Source organism: Lontra canadensis, unplaced genomic scaffold (assembly GCF_010015895.1).
Source record: "Lontra canadensis isolate GAN:19392208 unplaced genomic scaffold, GSC_riverotter_1.0 scaffold46, whole genome shotgun sequence".
NCBI lineage: Eukaryota > Metazoa > Chordata > Mammalia > Carnivora > Mustelidae > Lontra > Lontra canadensis.
This window is the reverse complement of record NW_022631040.1, coordinates 12,677,250-12,703,059: the sequence shown is the minus strand read 5'-3', so window position 1 is coordinate 12,703,059 and position 25,810 is coordinate 12,677,250. Positions and strand designations below refer to the sequence as shown.

General features: G+C 39.5%; 1 long non-coding RNA gene across 1 annotated transcript in view; it reads right to left on the bottom strand.

Annotated features, from left to right (window-relative positions):
• Positions 1-10,410, bottom strand: part of LOC116876662 — a 35,494-nt gene extending 25,084 nt beyond the window's left edge. The window contains exon 1 of the long non-coding RNA XR_004384437.1: positions 9,871-10,410. This is a non-coding gene — a long non-coding RNA (uncharacterized LOC116876662). The remainder of the gene's footprint in view (positions 1-9,870) is intronic.
• Positions 10,411-25,810: the final 15,400 nt, after the last annotated feature.

Here is a 25,810-nt window from a genome sequence, read left to right as displayed (position 1 = left end):
CCCAAGCACAAAGTACAGAAAAGAAAGGACATGAGGGACATGTCTGGCCAAGGATTCTCTGCCCACTCCCTCCGTTGATGGCCATGGAATGGACCTAACCTAACCATACAATAGGGAATGGAATCCAGTGCTGCCCTGTCATTAGCCTTTGGGCTCTTTCTTGTGATCTGTGGAACACAAAGACAGATAGGTCCCTACTCCAACTCTCCTGAAAAAAGGAAACTACCCAACTTTTCTACTAGACTTTAGAGGAGGAGAAGTTATGTGGACCAGAGCCTTGATCACTAGAAGAGGAGGCTGCAGAAATGACTTCCCAAAATACCCCCTCTACCATCTGGAGACTGAAGATCAGAAAAGTGGTGCTTGCATTTTAAAGACCTGTATGAAAAGAACTGCAGCTTCAGGAAAGGAAAAGTGACCTATCCTTGACTGGTGTGATGTTTTGTTTCATGTATCAACCTGGCGAGACTATACTATAGTGCCCAGTTGCTTCACCAAATATCAGTCTAGGTGTCATTGTACAGGTGTATTTTGGATCTAACATTTATATCAGCAAACTTCGAGTAAAGCAGATTACCCTCCATAATGTGGGTGGGTACGTCTGAGCCTCCCAGAAAAGGAAGAGGTATTTCCTCCACATTTCCTTCAGACCCAAGACTGCAACATCAGCTCTCCTCTGAGCCTCCACCTGCCAGCCTGCTTTTCACATTTCAGACTTGCCAGCCCCAACAATCACAAGTCAATTCTTTCAGAGAAATTTCTCTGTCCCTCTCTGTCCTCCTCTCTCACTTTCTCTTTGTGTAAATATATATTTTATTTATTTGTTATTATTTATATACACATAAATTTTGTAAATATATCATTAACATTATTCATGCATGTATTTACATACAGAAATGAAGAATTTATATATAAACATACATCCCATAGGATGTACATACACATGTATGTCCCATCAGTTCCACTTCTTTAAAGAACCCTGGTTAACACACCTGGTGTTGTATTAACATCAACCTCTGAAGGAGACATCTGACCTCTTGCCACTGGTATAATCCTACATACCAAATCCTGGAAAGAAAATTTATTATATGAATTCCAAAGGTCCTGATGTTTATCATCAAAGTTCAAGAACACTGAATCTAGAAAGGAGCAAAGAAGCAGAGACTGGGGCAACCTGGGATGATTACATCTGTGATTCCTCAGAGGTCAGTTCTGCTAACAGGGCAGGGCCAGTTTCATGAGATTTACCTCAGTGTGACCGAGAATTCATTTCAAAAATCTCCTCTTCCAGGAAAATGACTTTTTTTGTATACTTTTTCACCCACAAGAATGTTAACTGAGCTTGTTTTTCCTCCACCCTCAAGATTTTCTTTCTTTCTTCCATGGCTCACGTTTTAAAAAGATACTTTTTTTAATACAACAATTAAAAAGAGAGAAAGAGAGGAAAAAACGGTATGTGCCACTTATGGTCATTTGAGAACAACACCGAGATCTCAATCCTATCCATGCCCATCAGTTTTCCCTCCTCAAACCCCTTTTTTACCACCAATGATTCTTGTCTGTTCTTCCTTTGAGAACCTATTTCAGACCATCATGGGAGCTTTGCCCAGTGTCATCAGCCCACGACATTCTATTCCTTCTCAGTGGATTGGAAACAGCTCCTTTTTGCATTAGATAGAGTACTGTGTGTGTAACTACTTACCTATTTTTAAGTTGGGTTGATTTAAAAGTTGGTTGATTATTAAAATTTTAAAATAATTTTTCATTGGAAAATACATTAAAATGCAAAGAAGTAAATAAAACTTACCATAAACATGCCATTTTTTAAAATGATACCAAACATAGAGGTGCCTAGGCAGCTTAGTCAGTTAAGTGGCGAACTTGGTTTCGCCTCAGATCAAGATCTGAGGGTCATGAGATGAACCCTGCATCAGGTTCCATGCTGGGCAGGGAACATGCTTCAGATTCTCTCTCTTTCTTTCTCTCTCTCTCTCCCTCTCCCTCTCCTTATGCCCTTCCTCCCATCTCCCTCTAAAAAAAAATAAAACATAAAATAAAAATGATGCCAACCATAAAAATGCTCTTTTAGGAGATATCTTCATTAATTATTCAGAGTATATGGTTCATTTTCTACATAATTTTCTTCATAATTTTTTGTTAGGGTTTTAATCATACACTTTACCTCTCAACTTGATCTGTATGGTTTTTGAAGGGGGAGATGATGTTATATACACCACTATGCCCCACATCATTTTACAGTGACCTAAATAGCTAGTAGCTGTTCAAACAACCACAAAACAAAATACCTCAGGCTGAATGAAAGCAATCGGTATTCTTAGTTTACGTATTTCTCCCTCATATCAGATCTAATCTTTCAATATTTGGACTTAAGCTCATGGGTGGATTATTGCAGATAGGTTAGTTGTGTTGTAAATCAAACAATTCTTTCCCACAAACAACAGGGTTCCATTACTGACCCAACTATCAGCCAAGTCTCCAACTCAGGAGAGATCCCCTCGTTGCCGTGGAGATCACTACTGATATGTTACTCCTCATGGAACTCTCAAGTGAAATGAAGCCAAAGTTTATGTCAAAATAATGTCCATATTCTCTTCCTGCCCCATGTCTGAGTAGCCTCTTCCTAGCCCTTTAGAGCTGCTCACTGTCTTCCCCTTGGCAGAACAGTGATCCCATCCTCCCCAGGGAGCTTCTTGCTGAGCCCTGGATGTGTGGGATAGCTCCAGAAGGCATAAGGAGAAGCTAAAGGGCCCAGGGCAAATGTCAAGGCAAACACAATTTGAAAGATATTAACTGAGAACCAACGGAGAGTTTCCCAAGAAGCTTAATTTGACCAGATCATAAAGCAGCGACCAGATGGTTGTAATTACTATCCCGCCTTGTTCTCCTCATACCCTCTTCATGAAGGGAAACGAAGAAGGACGGTTCCCCATCTGCAAGGTCTGCTATGGGCTTATGCAGGGAAAGAAGAGGTCTGTCTGGACCCAGACATGATAAGTTCATCCAAACATGGCCAAAAAATATTAAGAGCCTAAACAGAAACTGTACAGCATGATTTTGTCCCCGACTCAAATCAAAGCCCAACTAATTTAGGGAAAAGTAGGCAGCCACTTACATACTATACATTTGGGGGAAGCACTAAGCAAAATTTGTCCCCAAATATCTCCTTTAGTCTCCTGCCACAGTTCTAGACATCACGCTAGAAGAAAACTCTTCCCTGCATTCCGGGGGCTTCTGGGTCCTAAGAAGTCCCCCGCTGTCACATCCCCATCACCCTGAGCCCCTCTCCTTCATAGCACTCCCCGCATCACTGAAAGTCTTGGAAATAACAAGTTGCAAAGAGAGGGTGAGGCAAGGGGGAGAAAATGGCTAATGAGGGTGACAACGGGTGCTATAGAGAGGACGGACGGCTGGGGGAGGAATCAAATAACTGTACAATGTAGCCAAGGACTGACTCAGGCAGTAGGCTCTCCTGGCTACCTAGCTAACTCTCAAGCCATCACTTGAAGAACTATAATAAAAGCATCCTGGGTAGCAATTGAGGCCAGGAACTCTGTCTTATTCCTTACTCATATTTTCTCCAATCAGTACATGTAGATGAATGACTACTGTTAAATGCAATATGATTCCAAACCGTACAGAAATGGGTTTTATGGAAATCGGGTTCTTGTGTTCTCATCCCAAATCTAGCCTTATTCAATGAGGCAGAGAAACCCCAGAGGGAATTATCTTTCCCTGTGACCAGCTCCTCTTGGGCTGGGCTATCTGGTAACCCTGTATCTGAGCTCTAGCTCCCTCGGTCCATCTAGATATGGGCTCTTTGAGACAAGGCTGCCTCACACCTGCCTATTAGACACCAGTGCCCAATGCACAGTTGACTTTCAGTGCCTGTTTATAGAATGAATGTGGCCTATAACTACTTTTACCAGAGTTCATGAGTCTGTACCAATGACTCTACAGCCAGCCCCATGGTGGCAAGAGTCACCAGATCTTTGGAAAAGCTACCATTTGTACCAACATTTATGTGGTGGAATCAGGAGTGACATGGAGCCCTCAGGATGTGAACAGCTTCTGCCCTTTGGAACCCCATGAACTCTAAAGGCTTCATGGCTACACAGTGGCTTCAGCTGTGAAATAAGGGATGGAGAATCTGAGAGCCACTTCTGCTCGTGTCTTCAGCTGCCATAGAGTCTCCCCCTCCTCTGGCTCCCAGCAGGACTGTCTCCCTGGCTCCTTCGAGAAAATCCTATTTCTCCAGAGGTGGTTGGGTATGAGGACATTTGAGGAAAATAGGACTCACAAATGAGATATTAGATTCCTATCCAAACTCCAATTGTCCAAGCATATCACAGATATCAGGTCCCACATACCAGTTTTTAGTTTCAGATGTGGTCAGGGGTTAACATGGGGCCAGAGACTACAGAAGTCTATACTTCCAGCTACTTTACCAAGTATATATTTCTAGAAACAAAAAGCAATATGACCTAATGAAAAGAACATAGGCTGTCCTATTTCACGCAATTTCCATCACACTTGGATGTTGTTCTATTTGCAGAAAATATTCTCGCATGTTTAAGAACAAGGAGAACATCCCTTTGACTTTTGAACCCCTGTAGTCTGTGTAGAATACAGAGTCTGACCAACCTGGCCGTATACTTCTCTAATCCCCTGTTTGGAAGAAATGAGGTACAAGGGGGCAAAGTAACTTTCCCAAAATCACAAGGCAACAAATATGAAAGCAGACTGTAGAGTGCCAGAGTCCATGCTCTTAGCTACTCAATGGCACTGCCTCTTCCGCAAAAGAGAAAAATTGTACTTACTTTTCAAAGTAGTCAGAACTTAAAGTAATTTAGGTAAAGCACCTAGCCCAATAGCCAGCATGTAATAGGTCACAATAAATAACGCCCATAATCACTGTAGTGAACATAGTAATATTTGAACAACCCTGTGGACACCCACACAGTCCTGGCCCAGGCCAGACATGCAGGGGGAGAGTGGGCCCAAACCATCCTCCTTGAGAGGACGACACCTTCCTCCACATTCCCTAGCTGCCTCACCTCCTTTCTAACTGTAGAAATAGACTGGAAGTGACCTGTAGAAGAAAAATCTCTAAAAGATTAGCATTCAGGAACTAATTAATTTTGTATTTCCACCCAGAATTAACTTTTATCTTCAGCAAAAGTCTTCTGCTGAGAGCAGAGGATTAGTCTTACTCACAGCATGTACACTGGCAAATTCAGCTTTCCTACCGGAAATGCAAGCCTTGTGACAAAGTTCTTGTGAAATCCAGACAAGGGTTCTGGCTCATGACTGCTGTTGGCTCATAACCAAGGGAAGACCATCAGCTCAACAATCGTCAGACCTGACACATAAACAGGAGAGCGATCTGCAAGTTTGCTCAAGGTTCCTATTTACCCTGGCCTGCACCTAGATTCCAGGAAAACAAAAACAAAAGCAAAGGAACTTGGTACCTGAGGTCCCAAAGTAGCAAATGTCTAATTGTCTCATTGGCAAATAAATTCTTACTGGGAGGATTCTTACTCAAAACTCATATATGGATACTAATGAAAATCAGTTGTGATGTTTTAGAACAGAGCCTCTTCACCTATGGGATCTACAGATCCATTCTGAGAATCTGAAATTTTATCCCAACTTCTCTGGGTATTGTATATATTTCCCTGGAAGAAAGCCTCAAAGCTTTCACTTCTTACTTGAATGACATCTGTACCCCCAACACCATAGAGAATTATTGATGTGCAAGTAAAGTTGACATGGAAAAAAACTGTCCACAATCCACTATTAGATAAAAACAACAACAAAAACTTATCAAGTATTTTTATGTGGCATTCTACTGTCGTCCAAACAATACACATATTTGTAGAAAAATTTTTGAAATCTACACAAAAAATATTAAATCTGGCTACCTCTGTTTTTCAGGATTATGAATGATTTTTTTTATTTTGTTCTTTTTTTAAAAGATTTTATTTATTTGAAGACAGAGATCACAAGTAGGCAGAGAGGCAGGCAGAAAGAGAGAGGAAGGGAAGCAGGCTCCCAATGAGCAGAGAGCCCGATGTGGGGCTTGATCTCAGGACCCTGGGATCATGACCTGAGCTGAAGGCAGAGGCTTTAACCCACTGAGCCACCCAGGCGCCCCATTATTTTGTTCTTTATGCTTTCATATGTTTGCTTTTTTTTTTCTGCAATGAACATGTGTTAATTTTAGAATCTGCAAAAGCCTGGTAAATGTTATTTTCAAACTGATTTTAAAAAGCCTTTATATCTTAGGGGTGCCTAGGTGGCTCAGTGGGTTAAAGCCTCGCCTTTGGCGCAGGTCATGATCTCTGGGTCCTGGGATCAGGCCCTGCATTGAGCCCTGCATCGGGCTCTCTGCTCAGCAGGGAGCCTGCTTCCTCCTCTCTCTCTCTGCCTGCCTCTCTGCCTACTTGTGATCTCTCTGTCAAATAAATAAATAAAATCTTTAGGGGAAAAAAAAGTCTTTATATCTTAGTCCATACCTTCCTCCCAGTACTTTGATTTCCCAAGTGATTCATGATTCTCCATCTACATGTGTGACCTGGGTAACAAGAATCTACACTCCAGTCTAGGAATGCCAACCATGGTCAGATGGCCATTTCTGAGTTGTAAAATCTGGAGGCACAAATGTTAGGCAAGTTCAGATTTGAAGACAGGCCATTACTTTTGTAAGAAAAGAGCACTGGCAGCTTTGAAAAGAAGAGGAAGGAAACAGAAGAAAAGCTGTGTAATGGAGAGAGAGTTCAAACTTTCAGGATGTTTCAAACTCTTCAGCTCTGCAGCCAAAACCGGAAAATAAGGTTTATTATCAAATGCCCTATGAGTGTTTTTATTTTGCTAATTGTAGTATAGTCAACATACATTAGTTTCATACAACACAACATAAAACAACTGTCACTCATGTGTTCACACAACATATGAACAACATAGTTTGCATAGATGACAAACCATAATTCCCCATGGTTTGGGGGTTGCAGATCTCACTTCCATACATTAGGAAATGTTCACTACGTAAGTTTAATTACCGTGTATCACTCTACAAAATTGTTGCAGTGTTATTGACTATATTCCCTATGCTAAATTACTATTTTGTGTTTGTGGCAGAATTGAGGAGCTCATCCAAAGGCTAGAAAGCAGATACACTACTCAAGGAGAAGCTAGTAAACTGTCCAGAGCTTGGCTTACTATTAGAAGTCCTGTCCATGTGCAGGATTTGGAAAGTGGAAGCCTTAGGGCATTTGGGATGCAGAAAGCATCCGTGCTAAGGTTGCAGATTAAGCAATAAAATTCAGGATGTCTCATTAAATGTAAATTTCATCTATACAACAAAATTTGTCCTGGTATAAATATGTCCCAAGCCCTACCCATACTAACAATTATTTAATTGTGTCATTGAAATTCAAATTTAACAGAGCACCCTGTATTTTATCTGGCCATCCTATTCCACAAAGAACAAGGAAGGACCAAGATATGGGCATATTTTCTCACCCTAAACAGACAATGTACATACAGCAGGGAGAGAGCATAGAGATGCAGGGAGTCTGGGGTCTAAGGAAGGGGTCTTTAAGGAGCCAGAAAAGGCTCCTGGAAGAACAGGGAAGCAAGGAGCTATATAAAGCTTCTCTTGCTCCCATATAAGAAATTCAGATCTTTCTAATGTTGTTCCTCTGGTGGTTAAACCAATATTACCCCAAAAGCAGAAGGTAGAGAAGCCCAGGAAAGTCCCAGCATGCGTAGTATGCAGACAGACGGCAAAAGGAACGTGCTCATGGCAAAGGGTAAACCTCAGAAGTGCTGCACTTGGGGTTGAAGTAAGTGTTGGTTGATTATGCTTAGCTTTCCCTGCAGCCAAGATTTCAACACTTCATCTGAATAACTTGCACCTTGCAAAATTGTTTTCCAGAAAAAGCCCCTCTGAAAAATACAATCATACGATTTAAAAAAAAAAAAAAAAAAAAGAATGGTGGAAAAAAGACACGTGTTGATGCCTAGGTCTATATGACACCAAATGAAGGAAAAATGGAAAAATACCATCCCTCCAGATGTTTCATCCAGGTAGTAATAGGGAACATGTTTGCCTTCCTTACACGGACATTTGGTGTGTAAATGCAGACCATTATGATGATATTGAAAAGCATTGATTAGAAAATCAGAAAATTGTCCTTTTTGCATCCTTCACAGATGGCCCTGGAAATATTTTCTGTCAATGTATTTTTAACCTATCTTACAAACAGAATTATTTACGTAGTAACTAGCCCTGCAAACTGCTACAGCAAATGAAAACATTGAAATGACTTCTCAGCCTTCTGTTTTGCATGGAGTACACCCCCCAACTTTGTTCTCTGAGCATCTGATTGAGGAAGTCCTTAGCTTCCCAGGGGCAAAGGGTTCAAATCCCACTGAAACCAGCCTGTCTTCTCTCCCCATACTATCCTCATGAATGCAGCCTACCAGACAGCTGGAGTCTGAGAGAAAGTAACACCTACAGTTTGATGGGGGGAAGCTGAACCCCCATACATCACTTGAAATAAAGGGTTGATTATAGGCACCAGACCAGACATAAGTGGGGAATCTGGTGAAGAAGTCTGTTGGAGGCTTCTGCATCTGAAAGGGGCCCTGAAGTCACTACGGGTCAGCAGAGAAAGCAATAGGAAAATGAACTGAACATGAACCAGGGAGACGAAGGACAACCTCGAGCCCATGTCTCACTCCTATTACTTCCAACCTCAACATTATAGATAACCTACAGAAGAAGCTAGTGCCCTGTGTCACAAAGCTGCATGAGGTTCCTAGCCCAGAATACCCAGAACCTACAAGAAGACCTCTGCTGGGACCTGGAGAAGCTCTGGAACCAGATGTTGTCCCACACCCATAAGATGAAACTGCAGATCAGTTATGGCACAGGTGAGCTGCAGAGGTGCCTGGCACATTCACCCCCAAATCATAATGGCAGCCACTTCCCTTTCACCTTCCCAATCTCCTGCAAACTTCTCTTGTGCCAATCCCTGCCTAGAACCACATGGGGAAGGGGATTCTGGGGCACACAACCCGCCCACACAGCCTAAAACCTTCACACGGCACAAAGCCTGATTCCCTGTTCTGCCAGTATCTAGCTGGGCAAATTTAACAGACTGTTTAATCTCACTAAACTTCTGCTTCTTCATCTGTATGGATAAAAATTAAGTCATTCTCAAAGCAAATGTACCAAGTGCTCGGCACATACAAATGAACCCAGGTTCCTGCTTTCATCCTGTTTATAGTATTTGGGTAACAATATCTTCACTGAAATGTTGTTTGTATCTAATAAGATAGTGAAAAGGACATTAGCACATAGAAAGGACTCAATCTATGTTACTGACCCCAGTTCATTGTTAGAGCAAGCTGACCTTTACAACATCTGATGAGTTGGCCCTCCTTTGGACTTCCCCACACATGGACCTGGAGAACCACCATCAGGAACAACCCACCCATGAGTGGATTCCTAATGCTATTTATGGTCATTCCCAGCTTTTTAAAGGATGCCCCAATCTGTTTCCTTACCATGAACACCCTAGAAACCTCAGCTCCCCTTTCTTTAGAGTCACACGCAGAGAAGAATCTATTAAGGAAAAGAGGGTGAAATCTGCCAGGCAGGAAAGCTCAGGTAGGGAAGGAAGATGCTCAGACGGCCGTGGTGCTATTGTTTGACACTGCCATAGTTACTGTCAGACGGGATGGTGAGCACAGAAAGAAAATGGTCTCCAGTCAGGTCTGGGAGGGTCAGAACAGAACTTCAAAGAGAACATAGCAAACACCCCCCACACCCCTACCGCTTACCTAACTTGAAGTCTTGTTAGGCCATAGTTTCCAACTGGGCAACAACCACATCTGCCTCCTTTCTGTTTTCTCTACTATCTTCCTGGCAAGCTGGTGGTTGGGTGCTGTAGGTGGCTTCTGTGCTGTGGTTTTCAACATTTTGTAGCCCAAAGCCTAGCTCTCCCTTCTGCATGGAACAGCTGAGATTTATAATCTGAAGTCAAGTGGTTCCCCAGCTAGGAATTATTGGGAACACAGAGGGTCTTTCTGTGTAACAAGTATGATTCTATCCTGGTGCACGGATATGCCCCAACATGAGCATCCATACACAGTTCAAGACTAAGGGCTTAGTAAGAAACACCATGTTTACCTGCTAAAACAAAACCCTTCTGGTATTAGTTAACTGACTACAAAAGGAGAGATCTTATCTTACTTTTTACAGTCTCTGACCTTGTCATTTGAATAGTCACATACACAAATATATATTATCTCTCCTCCCGTATTCTCTCCTACCCCTCCCCCTCTTCATATATTGTCATGTTGAACCTCTGCCTGGACTACTAGTTCTTCTTCTATAGTCATATTTATGAATTCAGATTGTTATGAAACATAACTACACTCTGGAAATGATACAGTATTTGGATGTCGAAAAGAAGTCATCATTCTTCGAAATAGATGGCTGGTAGCTTTCTCAAGAAATCATTTTATGAACTCAAGTTTAAAAAAATGAATATATGTTCCTCTTTTTGCTTCCTCTTTTGAGCAATTTTATGATTGAAAAAAAGACATTTTACCACAATGGAAAATACCTCATTTTTCCATTAAAATGTACTCTTTTTTTCTTAACAGTTTTCAATCCACTTCCTTGTCCATTGGGTTAAAAGGAGCTGTTTCTAGGAGACAAAGTCAAGGTCTCAGCAAGGAAGGTGGGAAAGGAGGTGCTGGGCTAGTATGTCTGTTAACCACCCAACACTAGGACAACCATGGCTGTGTCAACAATCGCACCAAAGGAGCCAGGTGGAAAGTTGAGAACAAATCACACTATTGATTGGCAGTTCCATCTCCTTTGTGCCAGACTGATTTCCCCCACTGTTGGAGGCATTGGCTCTATCAGCCTTTTTAATAGGTGGTGGGCCCAGACTAGAAATGTTCATAGGGCATATACCACTTCATATCATTAAAAGGAAAGAGTCCACATGGCCCAACATCTAGCTGAAATTTGGTTGAAAAAATAAAACTGAGATTACTGGTGAAGTGAACAGCAGTGTTCAATTGGTTGAATTTTAAGCTTTTTTTATAAGCCCAGAGAAGGCTTCCATCTCTTCTGGTTAAATCTCAATTTCTCCCCTCAATGTAGTCTTCCAGAGACAAATAAGAAACAATCAAATATACTCATGCTTAATATGCTCTAAATAAAGGGTTTGATCAAATGCTTTGCTCTTCAACTTGATATTTTTCGTTAGTTAGGAAGTCACTATGTCATCAAAGAGAAAATAAGGAAGCTACAGAGAGTTCAGAATTTGGCTCCCCACACTAATTTTACCCTCACAAGTTGAGATTTCCTTATTGACAATAAAATTCTTCCTTTTTTTATTCATCTTCCCAGAAGGCTCAAATGTCTTCCCAAAGACTGAGATATGTCAGTAGACAACTTCAAACCCACAATTATCTCAGGGTTTAGGCATGCCCTCCACATGGGTGTGTTATTCATAGCTTAAAGACAGATATTTCTGTCCTTAATAGTTTAGCTTTCAGAAGTATATGATGCTTATACTAAGGAATAACATGGAGGACATGGGGAGATGGAGAGGAGAAGTGAGTTGGGGGAAATTGGAGGGGGAGATGAACCATGAAAGACTACAGATTCTGAGAAACAAACTGAGGGTTTTGGAGGGGAGAGAGGTGGGGGGGTGGGTATTATGGAGGGCACATATGGCATGGAGGACTGGGTGTGGTGCATAAACAATGAATTCTGGAACACTGAAAAGAAATTTTAAAAAAGTATATGATGGATAAAATACATCAGTCTCTTGACAATCTGTTCTATATGGACAAAAAGGAGAGATGCTCATAAGGTCCAAGTAATTTAAATTGATAGATGTCAGAAAATATCATCATTACCTCTCAATTCTCTCTCTCTCTCTCTCTCTCTCACACACACACACACACACCTATGTATAGACATATAGGTGGTGTTTCTCACAAGAAATCAATTAATTTAATCCATTGATTCCTCCTGGGGAATGTGCTACTAAGCAGTAACATCTACCTAAGATGAGAAACACTGAAGATGAAGAGGAAAAACAAATAGTTGGAATAATCTTCATGCTAGACTATACCTGAAACCCTAAGTAACCTGGACTTGGCTGATATTCATTCTTTTTTATTGTTTTTTTTCCTCAAATAAACTGCATGAGATTGTGGTGCTAAAATAGAAATACAGTAGAATCATGTTATTGCAAAAATTTGGCAAAGCTACCAGTGAAATCATGTCCCTTGAAACATAACAACCACACATAGTAAAAGCACAATTCCTCTCAACGCGTCCATAAACAGGGTGTTAGCCCTGTTCCTCAGAGTCAACACTATAAAAGGGTTCCCGCATATTTAGTGAACCCACGTTCAACTCAGTAATTCTTATCTTGCCATTAGTGTAGCGTGTTAAAATCCATGTCCCAGTAAATTGCTGTGTGGTATGTGAAATGTATTAAAAGTACATGAGGTAAAGTTGTGCTCATTAAACCTCACTTGAATGTCTGATTATTAGAGTATCATTTCCCCATCCCTATTATTATGATTATTGCATTCTTCCATGGTGTTTGCCCTGGACTGTGGAGGGGTCAGATGGGCAAAGGAGAGCAGGACTTTTTTGAGATCCATCAAAAGAGAGACAGAAAAAAATAGCGTTGAGTGTTTTTTGTTGTTGTTTTTTTTAAGCCCCCACACATTGTACCTAGTGGGGCCAAGCCTTGTCAATGCCACCCGGTTGCTGGCATTGTGCCTCCTTCACAACAACCCTCACAATCTAATTACCAGGCTTCAGCAGCCATTGTGGGAGGCTCCCGTGTGGAACGTTAGGTTAACAGGCAAGGACGCTGCTGAACCAGGCTTCCCTGAGGCTCAGGGCGACTGGAGTTTCCCCATGGAGAGGGTGTTCCCTGCTTGCCTCCAGTTATATGGTTCCACGGCCCCACTGTGTTTGCTGGCACAGCACAGATCCCTTCCACGGAGCACCATGTCTTTTCACCTCCGTCAGGAGCAAAGGAATGTATCTGAGAACATGTGAGAGCCCGCAGATTTTCCAAGACTGTGTTTAAAGCGAAGCAGAAGTGGGATGGCTTACGTTTTCCGTTTCAGCGATGTGACTTCTCTGAGGTGATGGTGGGGCTGCTCCAGGGGGAAAGGGGAGTGAAGCGCAGGGCCGGACCCCTCCTCGCCCTGGGTGTTCGCCCATCTGGAGAAGTGGAAAACAGCAACATCCCCCTTCTTCCCTGGGAGGTGCCCGGATGAGCTGACATCAAGGAGCTCTTAGAGTTACAAGTGGAAGGGCAGCACGGTTAGGATGAGGAAAGGACAGAGAGAGAGGAAGTCATTGCCACTTCATATTCCTATGGTTTAGAGAAGATTTAATTAGCTGCTCCCAAGACTGGACATGGGACAGACACTAGGCCCTTTGGGTGGCTGATGGAATCCAAATGGGGAGGAGACCCTTCAGGAGGAAAGCTGTGTCTTTCATAGACCCTATATGAGGACAGGACAGGCAAAAAATTCAGGGCAAAAATAATACTGATTTTTCTAGAGTCAGTGCTATGAAGAGACAAGAGAAGGAGGAGGAAGAGGAGTAGGTAGAGGAGGAGGAGGAGGAGCTGCTGCTAAGGTTATTTGAACATTTTGTATTTTAAGAGCCGAGGATGATGCCACTGGCCACAGTCTGGCATTCAGAGCGTCTCAGGAGAAAAGGGGATGCTGCCCGAAGGTGAGTGTATGCAGTCCAGAAATCACGAGACCTGCAGGACATTTGGAGGCAACAATATATAAAACCCACAAGGCACATGCTGACGTCTTTCCTAGAATTCGACTAGAAAACCTCATTTCCCTTCTTGAAAATAGCCTTTTCGAGTTTTATTTCTCCAAAATAAAATCTTCCTTCCCTCCAGATCTGTTTCTCTCCTCAGAGCAGTACAACTTTTCCTAGCATTGAAGAATACCAAAACAACTTCCCCAGGAAAAATAGATTTATATAAAAGTTCTTTCAAATTCAGCATGGAAAATCCCACATCATTCATTCATTCATTCATTTAGCAGTTAACTTCTATATGCCAACCAATGTGCTCAGTGCAGGACTAAAGTGCCACCAATGGCCTCCTCTGTTAATATTTGGGAGCTTTGTATTAAATCAGGTCTATGTATTTTCTATATAGAGAGAGTCCTCTTATGTTTGTGTCATATATAGATATATATAACTGTGTGTGTATATATTGACAACTGTAACAAAATGCAATATATGTTATATATGTATATTATTTATACTATATATGTATATTTTATATATATGTGTATGTATATATATATATACATATATATATATACATACACATATATATTTCAGAATTTTTAATTGTACTTAGCAGGAGGAATAGAGAAAAGTATAACTTTTCCATCTTCCCCAAAACAAAAGTTCTTATTAGGTGTGTTTTTTTTTTTAAGTAATTGGTATTGAGCAAATGATTCATCTGTAGTGACAAAGCCTCTTAACTTCTGAATGCCTTAAGCTATGTCTAAGTGGTAACAAAATACACAACCAATTCTTCTAAAAGTCTAGCTAATCATATTTAATAACATAGGGAAATATTTACCAAATACACTTATGTGAAAAAGCAGACCATAGGATAAAGTGTGGACCATGATTCCAAGCACATAAAAATTATGCATAAACACACATAAAGATAAACAGATATAGATTGATGAATAGATAGGCAGATAGATACACATAATAAGTAAATAGACAGACAGACAGACAGGAAAAACGTACCTAAAATGTTGAATGAGTGATGTGTGATAGAGTTATGGATATTTTTATGTATATCTTTCCATACTTACAAAATCATGTAAAGTATTACAATGCCCACAATACCCAAAGTCATCTATAGATTCAATCTATATGCAATCCCTGTCAAAATTCCAATGGCATTTTTCAAAGACATAGAAAATACCATTCGGAAATTTGTCCGGATCTATAAAAGCAATTCTGAGAAATAACAACTCTGGAAATATCAGACTTCCTGATATCAAATTTCATTACAAAGTTACAGGAATCAAAACAGTATGGCACTGACATAAAAACAGACACATGGACTAATGGAGCAGAATCAAAAGCCCAGAGATAAACTCAAACACATACATTAAAGGATAATTGACAAGGGAGCCAGATATTCTCAGTGGGGAAAGGATAATCTCTTCAATAGATTGTACTAGGAAAACTGGACATTCACATGCAAAAGAATACAATTGGACCTTGATTTTACATCACTTACAAAAATTAACTCAAAATGGGTTAAGGACCAATGAAACAAGATGGGACCAGGGAGGGAGACAAACCATAAGAGACTCTTAATTTCAGGAAACAAACTGAGGATTTCTTGGGGGCGGGGGGAAGGAAGGGGGTGGTTGGGTGGTGGACATTGGGGAGGGTATGTGCTGTGGTGAGTGTTGTAGTGTTGTGAATTGTGTAAGACTGATGACTCATAGACCTGTACCCCTGAAGCAAATAATACGTTATGTTTTAATAAAAATAAATAAATAGGTAGATAAATAAATAAATAAGGATTAAGGGCCTAAATGTAAGACCTGAATCTATAAAACTACTGAAAGAATACATATGAGAAAATTTCCTTAACATTGCTCTTGGCAATGACTTTTTGGATACGGTACTGAAAGCACAAGGAACAAAATCAAAAATAAACAAGCGGGACTACATTAAACTAAAAAGCATCTGCACAGCAAAGGAAAGAACATAATGAAAAAGGAACCTATAAAATGAGAGACAGTATTTACAAACTATCTATCTAATAAGAAGTTAATGTTCCAAGTATATAAGAATCCCATGTAACTCAATATCCAAACCAGCAAGCAAAGAAATGATCTGATGAGCAAAGGAGGGGCTCCTGGGTGGCTCAGTCGGTTAACTATCTGCCTTCAGCTCAGGTCATGATCCCAGAGTCCTGCTTCTCCCTTTCCTTCTAGTCCTCCCCTGCTCATGCTTTCTCAAATAAATAAATAAAATCTTTTTTTTTAAATGAACGGAGGAACTGAAGAGATCTTTTTCCAAAGAAAAACAGACAAGTGTCCAACAGGTACATCAAAAAATATACATCATTAATCATTAGGCAAGTACAAATCAAAACAATAATGAGCTATCATCTCACACCTGTTAGAATAGCTATTATCAGAGACAAGAGATTACAAGTGTGGGTAAGGATGTGGAGAAAAGGGAATGCTTGTGCTCTGTTGGTGAAATGTAAATTAGTGCAGCCACCATGAGAAACAGTGTGGAGTTTCCTTAAAATTTAAAAATAGAGCTCCCTGATGATCCAGCAATGCCACTTCTGGGGACATATCCGAAGGGGGAAAAAGCAATATCTCAAAGAGGTATCTGTGCCTTCATGTTCATTGTAGCATCATGCACAATTGCCAAAACACAGAAACAACCTGTCTATCAATAGGTGATGCATAAAGAAGATACTGTGTGTGTATATATATGTATATATGTACACACACACACACACACACACACACACACACACACACACTGGAATATGACTCAACCACAGAAAAGAATGAAATCTTGTCATTTGCACCAACATGGATGGACCTAGAGGGTATTATTAACTGAAATTAGTCAGAGAAAGAAAAATACTGTATGATCTCACTTACATGTGGAATCTAAAAAAAGTCCAACTCATAGAAACAGGGTAGAATGGTAGTTGCCAGGGGATGGAGACTGAGGAAAACAGAATGATATTGGTCAAAGGGTACAAAAGCCCAGTCATAGGGTGAATAAACTCTGAAGATCTAACATAGCGTGATGATTATAGTCAGCAATACCATATTATATACTTGAAAGTTGCTAATACAATAGACTTAAAGTTGCCTGAGTGGCTGAGTCAGTTAAGCATCTGCCTTCAGCTCAGGTCATGATCTCAGGGTCCTTGGATTGAACCCCTCATTGAGCTACGATGCTCAGCAGGAAGTCTGCCCCTCCCTCTCCCTCTGCCCCTCCCTCTCCCTCTGCCCCTTCCCCATCTCATGTGTGTTCTCTCTCTCTCTCTCTCTCTCAAAATCTGTCTCTATCACAAAGAAATAAAATCTTTAAAAAAATAGATCTTAAATGTTCTTACCACCAAAAAAAAAAAAAAAGGAAAAAAGGTAAGCATATAAGGTGACAGATGTGCTAAGTACCCTTATCGTGGTAATCATTTCACAATGGATACACATATCAAATCATCACCTCATGCACCTTAAACTTATAAAGTATTACTTGTCAGTTATAACTCAATAAAGCCGGGGAAAAACTTAGTGATTACCTCTGAGGACTGGGATTAGATTAAAAAGAGATTTTTCATTTTTTATTTTATATTCACTTTCATTACTCATTGCACTAATCATACTTAATTTTTTTAATTTTTATTTAAATTCCAATTAGTTAACACACAGTGTGATATTAGTTTCAGGTGTACAATTTACTGATTCAAGACTTACATACAAGACCCACTGCTCCTCACAACAAATTAAATGAACTTAACTTTAACCTAAATTAAGTACTTAAAATTTTATTTCTAAATTCAAAATTCAAATACATAAGAATATGATCATTTTGACCATATCTATGTAATATACTCTCAAGAAATGAAAAATTAAGTGGGGAAAATCTGACTATACATGCCAAATAGCCAGTTCTTTTTCATTTTAATTTTTTTTCATTTTCCTCACCAAATTTAGCAGTATTACCCATATAGTATAAGTTTGGCCTTAAAATTAGGTTTTAATATTCTATTTGAAAGGATCCCAACTACAAATTCCCAATTTTAACAAATTCTCAACCTTTGGAACAGAGAATAGTTCTTTACCCTTGGCAATTAAATTCCAAATGCTATTTTGGGGGCTATCCAGGGGCCTCAGATCACAGAAAATCGTGCAAGTCCTTGTGTGCCTCACTCAGAAAGTAAAGACTAAAATACAATTCTCCAGACTGACTTCTTCCTGCCTCTGATACTTCAGTCACTCCACAGAAGACTGACTGACACCATGTGCTCCCCAAGATGGTTCTGCCAACCCCAACAAGACGGAGAAGATATCAGAAGTGCTTGAATTCTTGGCTGGGCCAATTGATTTAACAGCCTCTTTATAGAGGATGTTTTTATTTTTGATCCTATATCCCAGAAATTTGAGTTTCTTGGAATAGAAAATATGAATGTGGGTGGGCCTCCTCATTTCAAAGTCCCTTCCCCTTCCTCTCCCCCACACCCTTGTTTCACATGTTCCAGTCTTTTCCTCCAAGCACTTTCTTCTCTCTGTGGGCTTTTCTTTCTCCCCATTCCCCTCAGAGACTTTCTCTCTGACTCTTTCTTCATTCCCATGGTTTTCTCTATCCTAGACACAGCCATTGAATCATTCCATGGCTACTCTAAATCAGGCATCAAGATGACCAAAATAAACAAGCAGCAGTAAAGTCTTCCTAATTTTCCAAACATCTCAAACATCAAAGGAGGTCAACTGTGGCAAAATTCATCTGTTATTCTTAAGTGAATACTTTCTAAAACCCCAGGCTCTCTCCAACAAAGGACCAGAAATCTGCAGCACTTCTGACAGCTAAGTTGAGTCTCTGAAAACAATTTCAACATTCTTCTACACTTTCAATCTCCTCCCTTCCTTTCTCACTTGGCCAAAGACATACTAGGAAATGGTTGTTTGTTTTTTTTTTTTTTTTTTTCAAAGATTCTATTCTGGTCAACGCCACCTAGAAACAGAGCAAGGAGTTATGAAGTGAATCTCATCCCCAATTACAGTCTTCCCAACAACCATCCTCTCTTAATTCCTTCAGTTCACATGTAAGGCAAAATGCAGCTTCTTCTGAGGATGGGTGGGTTATGGAACCACACTAGCTGTGAAGGCTTTTGTAAGTCCCACCCCCTCTATGTGCCTTAGGTTCCTTGTAGTTACTTATTAGAGACATTCACAGGTATCACTTTTCTCCTCTGCTCCCAGTTACATGCTAGCATTTCCCTTTTCTACCCCCTTTGAAGGTAGGCATAGCCATATCACTTGTGTAGTCCAGTGAAATGTTAGCAAAAATGCATGGATCGGGCGCCTGGGTGGCTCAGTGGGTTGAGCCTCTGCCTTCGGCTCGGGTCGTGGTCTCAGGGTCCTGGGATCGAGCCCCGCATCAGGCTCTCTGCTCAGCGGGGAGCCTGCTTCCTCCTCTCTCTCTGCCTGCCTCTCTGCCTACTTGTGATCTCTGTCTGTCAAATAAATAAATAAAATCTTTAAAAAAAAAATGCATGGATCACCTCTAAGCAAAAACTAAAAACCAGTTCACCAGATTCCTGTTTTCTTTTCCAGAGACCATAGGAACATATTTCAAGAATGAATCTCCATCATGCTGGGTCCCTACATAACTTCAATGAGTTGAGTCCCCCCTGCCACCCCATGTAGAATGTACCCCATGATAGCATGTAATCTTTAAGCCACTGAGATTTGAAGGTTGTTTTGATGTATTGTAATCTAGCCCATCCTGACTGATACGTTCCTTATCTATCGAATGGAGGTGGTGATAATAACATCTAGCAAGCAACACACAGTGTTGCTCTGAAGATCAAATGAGATGACTCATGCAGTAAGTGCCCAATGACTTTTGGTGATGTTTATTTCTGTGAGACACCTCACAAGCAAGCTAAACATATTATTAGAAGCAGATCAATGACCTTGTCTTATAGATAATTTTGAAGAGTAGAAACAAAGGTTGAAGGCAATGCCACTTAGAATCACTCTAACTGGAAAATATCCTAGTCTTCCCCATCCCTGTCTCCTTATCAATAACCAATTATCACTTTATGCACTCTGACCTACCTACACAGCCCACTCCCATCATGGATATACATTCTTTCACCTCTTCATCTTCTTGGAATGTCTTCCCAAACCAATCCTGATTCACTCAGGTTATCCCATATTATACAGCAGAGCACTCTTTCAAATGCATATGTCCATAGCAAGCATTGTATACATTTCTACACAGGTTTCCTTAAAAATGTCTTTAACTCATTTCATAATTGTCCTATTTTCCTAAAAGGATAGGAACCATGTCCTCTGTTTCTCTAATGCAGTTTCTCTGTTCCTCTTGCAGTTTCCATATTTCCCCATGTGTACCCTTCCTTGTTTCTCTTGCAGTTCACACTGAAAGATTATCCCCTATATATCCTTAACCCTCACACTTCAGAACCTATGACAGAGACCTGCATTTAGCCAATGCTCCATTAATGTTCTTTGCTGACTGGCTTAACCTGTGCCAAGACCTACAGAAAAGGTGAAACAAAGGAGGGTTTGTTCAGAATGGATCATCAAGGTGATTGCTACTCCTCCTTCACATAAATTAGGATTTCTTACAATTTGAACATGTTTTAGTATCCAAAGGGATAGCTGTTTACAGGTTTACAAAGCATTGCCCCAAGAGCCCCAGATGGTTTGTCATTTTGCTCACCTGGTTACAGTAATTAAAAAAGGACATGAGAACTTTGGCTACCCAAAGCATCCATGGGTACCTCTTAGTTCCCCAGAGCAGCACAGGAATAACAATAACCCACTTCCATTGCATGGCCACCTCTTCCTGCAGGAATCTGCCATGTAGACAGACCTCTTTGTGTACTTCCTACCAAAAAGATGAATTTGAGCTTCGTCAGAGCAGAGCAAAGGCTCTCTAAGACAAAGCATGTCTGAGTAGATGTCCATAAATCCTTTGTTTGCCTCTTTGTTTAGGTCAACAATCCAGCTCTCAAAAACCCACTAAAGAGTGGATGAGGAGCAGAAGAGACAACAGGAATCCAGAGGTAACTGCCGAGCCTGACTTCAGTCTTACACTTCTCTTTTCTCCTTTAAATAGGCAATGTGCTTTGTTTGTGTTTGACAGCTCAGCGGTGGCTAAGCATGTGGGGCACAGAATCTCTTTCAGTTCCACATTGCTGAGTTTCCCAGAAACCAGGCTTAGATCTCAAAGCCACAACAAAGAGATGCCCATTTAGAAAACTGACCCCCTTCATCACCACAGGAGCTTCTGAGTTTTCAGAGTGGTGGGCTATACCTGAAGAAGGCACATTGCACTGCTTGCTTTCAGCCTTGATATAGTTTCCTCTTAGATGTGCATGTTCACGGGGGCTAGAAATAAACTGGAAGAAGAAGAACCATAGACCGCTCCACACTCACAGTAGCCAAGCCTTCAACATGTGCCCCCAGAATTAAAGTATTTACTTATGGGAGATCCACTTCCTCCCTTCTTTGGTGAGGCCCCGTCTCCAGACAGCCTCCACACTTCCTTTTGGTTAATACAAAGAACTGATCTTGTGTATAATCTGCTTCTAAGGGATCAAGGGAATGGACTCTACATGCATGTGTACTGTGATTGCAAGAGACTACAGAAAGATATGCATGCTTTCATGCTGTTTATCCATATAAAATTGAAGTTAACCATCTTATGTTTTCACTTATTTTTGGAGCATAAGGAATAACACGGAAGACATGGAGAGCTGGAGAGGAAAAGGGAGTTGGGGGAAATTGGAGGGGGAGACAAACCATGAGAGACTGTGGACTCTGAGAAACTACCTGAGGGTTTTGGAGGGGAGGGGGCTAGGGGGTTGGGTGAGCCTGGTGGTGGGTGTTATGGAGGACACGTATTGCATAGAGCACTGGTGTGGTGCATAAACAATAATGTCTGGAACAATGAAAAGATATTTTTTAAGAAATAAAAAATTTTTAAAAATAAAATAAATACATTCCATTGAATGCTAAACAAAAAAAATCTTATGTTAATGAAACTTTAAAATTTTTCATACAAGCGAATCTATATATGCTGATAAGTAAATGTGTCCTATTTTACTATTAAGTGATAAAGGTACATAGTATTTTTTAAATACTGTACATTACTTACATCTATTATATTCTCAATCAATCTCATTGGAGACTCCCTCTTCAACCACCCCATCTAAAATAATGTCCTCCTCCCTGTTACGTTCTGTGCTCTAGCCTTATTTTCTTTACAGAATTTATCATAATCTGAAATAATTTTATTTATCTCCTGGTTTGTTTATTACTTTTTTGTACCACTAGAATGTAAGATTGATAGGCAGGAATTTTGCTTAGAACCGTTCCTAGCATGTAGTAGGTGCTCAGTAAATGTTAGCAGTTTTAGGGAGAAAGAGATGCCTACATAAACATAAAAAAAATCCAAATGGGCAAGGAAGAAACTATTAACAGTGATTAACATTCAAAACTTGGCCTAAGAATTCCAAAAATTGGGAAAAAATTCACTTTTCATTCTATGTTTTTGTACCATTTGAATTTTTACCACGAAGATGTATTTCTTTCATAATAAAAACATTAAAAAATAAATTTATATATGTAACTATATAAAATTTGAAATTTCACATGATAAAAAAAACCACAAAGTTAAAACGCAAATAATGTTATTAGAAGAAAATAAATTTCATCACAGATATAAAGTAATATAATTCCTAATATAAAAGCAACACTTAAAGACAAATATTAAATATTAACATTAAATAAATATTTAAAATATTAAATTTAAAATATTGAAAATATTCTTAAAATGTTTTTAAAATAAAAATATTTTAAAATATAAATATTAAATATTAAAAATATAAAAATAAATATTAAAAAATAGTTCAATAAAAAAGGGACAAAGAGCATATTCAATGCTCAAAGCAATTCAGAAGAATGAACTTCTAAGAGGCAAATAAATCAGTAAAAATATATATAAGGGCCGCCTGGATGGCTCAGTCAATTAAGTGTCCAACTCTTGATTTCGACTCAGGTTACAGTAGGATTGTGAGATCAAGCCCCTGGTCAGGCTCTATGCACAGAGCCAGCTTAAGATTCTCTCTCATTTTCTCCCTCTCCCTCTGATCTTCCCTTGCTTAAAAAAAAGGAAAAATAAAAATAAATGTAAATATATATATATATGTCAATTAAGATAAAATACCATTTTTCCATGCATCAGATTAACAAAAATTTAAAATAATCAGCACGAATGAAGATGCAAGGAAATAAGCTCCCCTATGCACTTCTGGGCACAGGGGTAAAGGAGAGGCAAATAAATTATTACAACATTTTGGAAAGGAGTTGTGCAATATCTATCAAAATATTAAATATAACATGTCTTCTGGTGATCAATCATATGGTTTGAACTCTTTCTTATAGAAATAAACATACATATAAGGATATTTTTTAATGTTGATGCAGCCCAGTTTTTAATGGTCAAAAAAACTTTTAAATGTCATCAATAGAGGACTAATTAAAGAGATTTTATATACCCACATAACAGAAAATTTTAAAGATATTAAAAATGAATATAGTCTTTACTGACTAGAGAACTATTTATAATGTGAGAAAATAAGTTATAGAGGAATGTAACTCATATAATTAATAATCCCATTTTTTTTAAAAAAACACACTATTCCCTGGCGATTCACAGACCTGTACCCTTGGGGATAAAAATACATTATATGTTTATAACAAAGAAAAAAAAACACACTATTCCCTTCAAAACTTTAAACATAAGGTTCTGTATGTATATATACATACACACACACATAATGTATATATGTATACATAAAGGCATATGTTTTTATGTTTGCATGAGTGTGGAGAAAAACAGGAAATATAAACAAGGCATTGAGACCTTGAAGAGATTCTACTGGAAAGTAAAGAAAAATACTAATTTCTTCATCTCTTTGAGTGATTTAACCTATTAAAATGAGTAAAAATAGCAAAATTAGTTGCAAAGAAGGCAAGTGGCTTTCCCATTCACTGCAAAGTCCTTACTTGTAGTTCCAGGCCTTCATTTCCCTCTACAAAGACTAACCAGTCCCATTATTGGCCTGTTTGTTCCTTAGGAAGAAAAGTAGCTGCTGACCAAGATTTACCTAATCTTGTTCATCCTGAATGACTGGGAGGTGTGGGACTCCTACTGTCACACTGCAAGGGGCCAGGTCCTGATCAATACAACCACTGGACACTCCCTTGGAAGCAGAAGCAATGCCCATGACAAAGCCAGAGGGAAAAAGAAGTGTAATTACTAGTTTTCTTGGGCAACCCCTCTTCCCTGGCTCAGTTTGGGTGCATACACTCCATTAGACTCCAACATCATGGGAAACCTCTCTCCTGGGAGCCCTTTGACTTCTGTCTATGATGTTCCAAGTCCAAATACTCGACATGAGTCAGGACTCCAATACAGAATTGTATTAAGCCAGCCCCAAACTATCTCTCAATCTCTCAACCCCTCTTATTTCCTTCTCCTCTTAATCTCTCCAGAATCACTCCAGTTAGAAAACTTAAGTCCTGGTTTCTTTTTTTTTTTTCAGGAAAGGTCTCCAGAATGTAGCTCCCTAACCACCAACCCCCACAAAGTCAGAGAATTCTAGAAAGAAACATAAAGTACACCTTTGAGAAGAAGGTGATGATGATTTATGAAGAACAGCTAATGAAGCCAGGGAGGAGTTTTGCTTAAATAGATTTGAATACCCTACAGAATTGCAAAGTGTTATATATCTCTACTAGATTTTTCTATCTGATTCATCACTCAGAAGGAGAGTTACCAGATAAAATAAAGGACACCCTTTATATTTCCATTTTAGCTAGACAATGAATGATTGTTTTAGTATAAGTACATATCACATACTGAGTGAGTCCCACATTTTTATTTGCTAAATCTGGCAACTCTACCCAGAAGGGAACTATGTATCTTTTCACTCTTATTCTCAGGAATATCCTCATTCTCTGTATCTAGATTCTTTATTTATAATTGTCTCAGCTCCATTCAAGAATTCATAACATCTCCACTCCCTTTTATCTTTCAGAAACGTAGAAATCTTCACTCAGTAATAGGAAAGTTCACTCTGGTTTCCTTTTTAAGCAACGTTCAAACAGAAGTACGAGAAGTTTGTCTTGCTCAAATTACCTGATGACAATACAACCAGATAGCTTATAGACCATTTCTTAGCAAAATGGGCAAGGATTTATTTAGATAAGTGTTGCAAAAACAAAACAAAACAAAAGCCTCTTCCCAATCCTGAGGAATTCTGATAGAAAGTAGTAGTTGGTAATTATGGGGTTTATTTAACCACTATTAAGAACTTAATCAGAACAGTCAGATTGCATAGAAGGCTGTAAGACCTACACTGGCAAATAATGAGCAATATTTACCAGAAGACAACTGAGATGTGCTTTATCATCTCACATAATATGATCTTGCTCTCAGTCCATTATCAGGAGCACATGCTATGACCTGATACTAAAACCAGAAAACACATGCACATGCACACACACACGCACGGAAAATTACAGTCCAATATCCCTGATAAACATAAATGCAAAAATCCTTAGCAAAAATTAGCAAATCAAATTTAACAATATATTAAAGGATGATACACCATGATCAAGTGGTATTTATTCCAGAGATGCAAGGTTGGTTCAACATCTGCAAATCAGTTGATGTGATGCACCCTGTTAACAAAACAAAGGATATAAATCATATGATTATCTCAACAGATGCAGAAAAAGCATTCCACAAAATTTAATACCCATTTATGATTAAAAACTCTCAGCAAAGTGGGTATAGAAGGAATATACCTCAATATAAGACAGACAAATATGAAAAACCCACAGCGACATCACACTC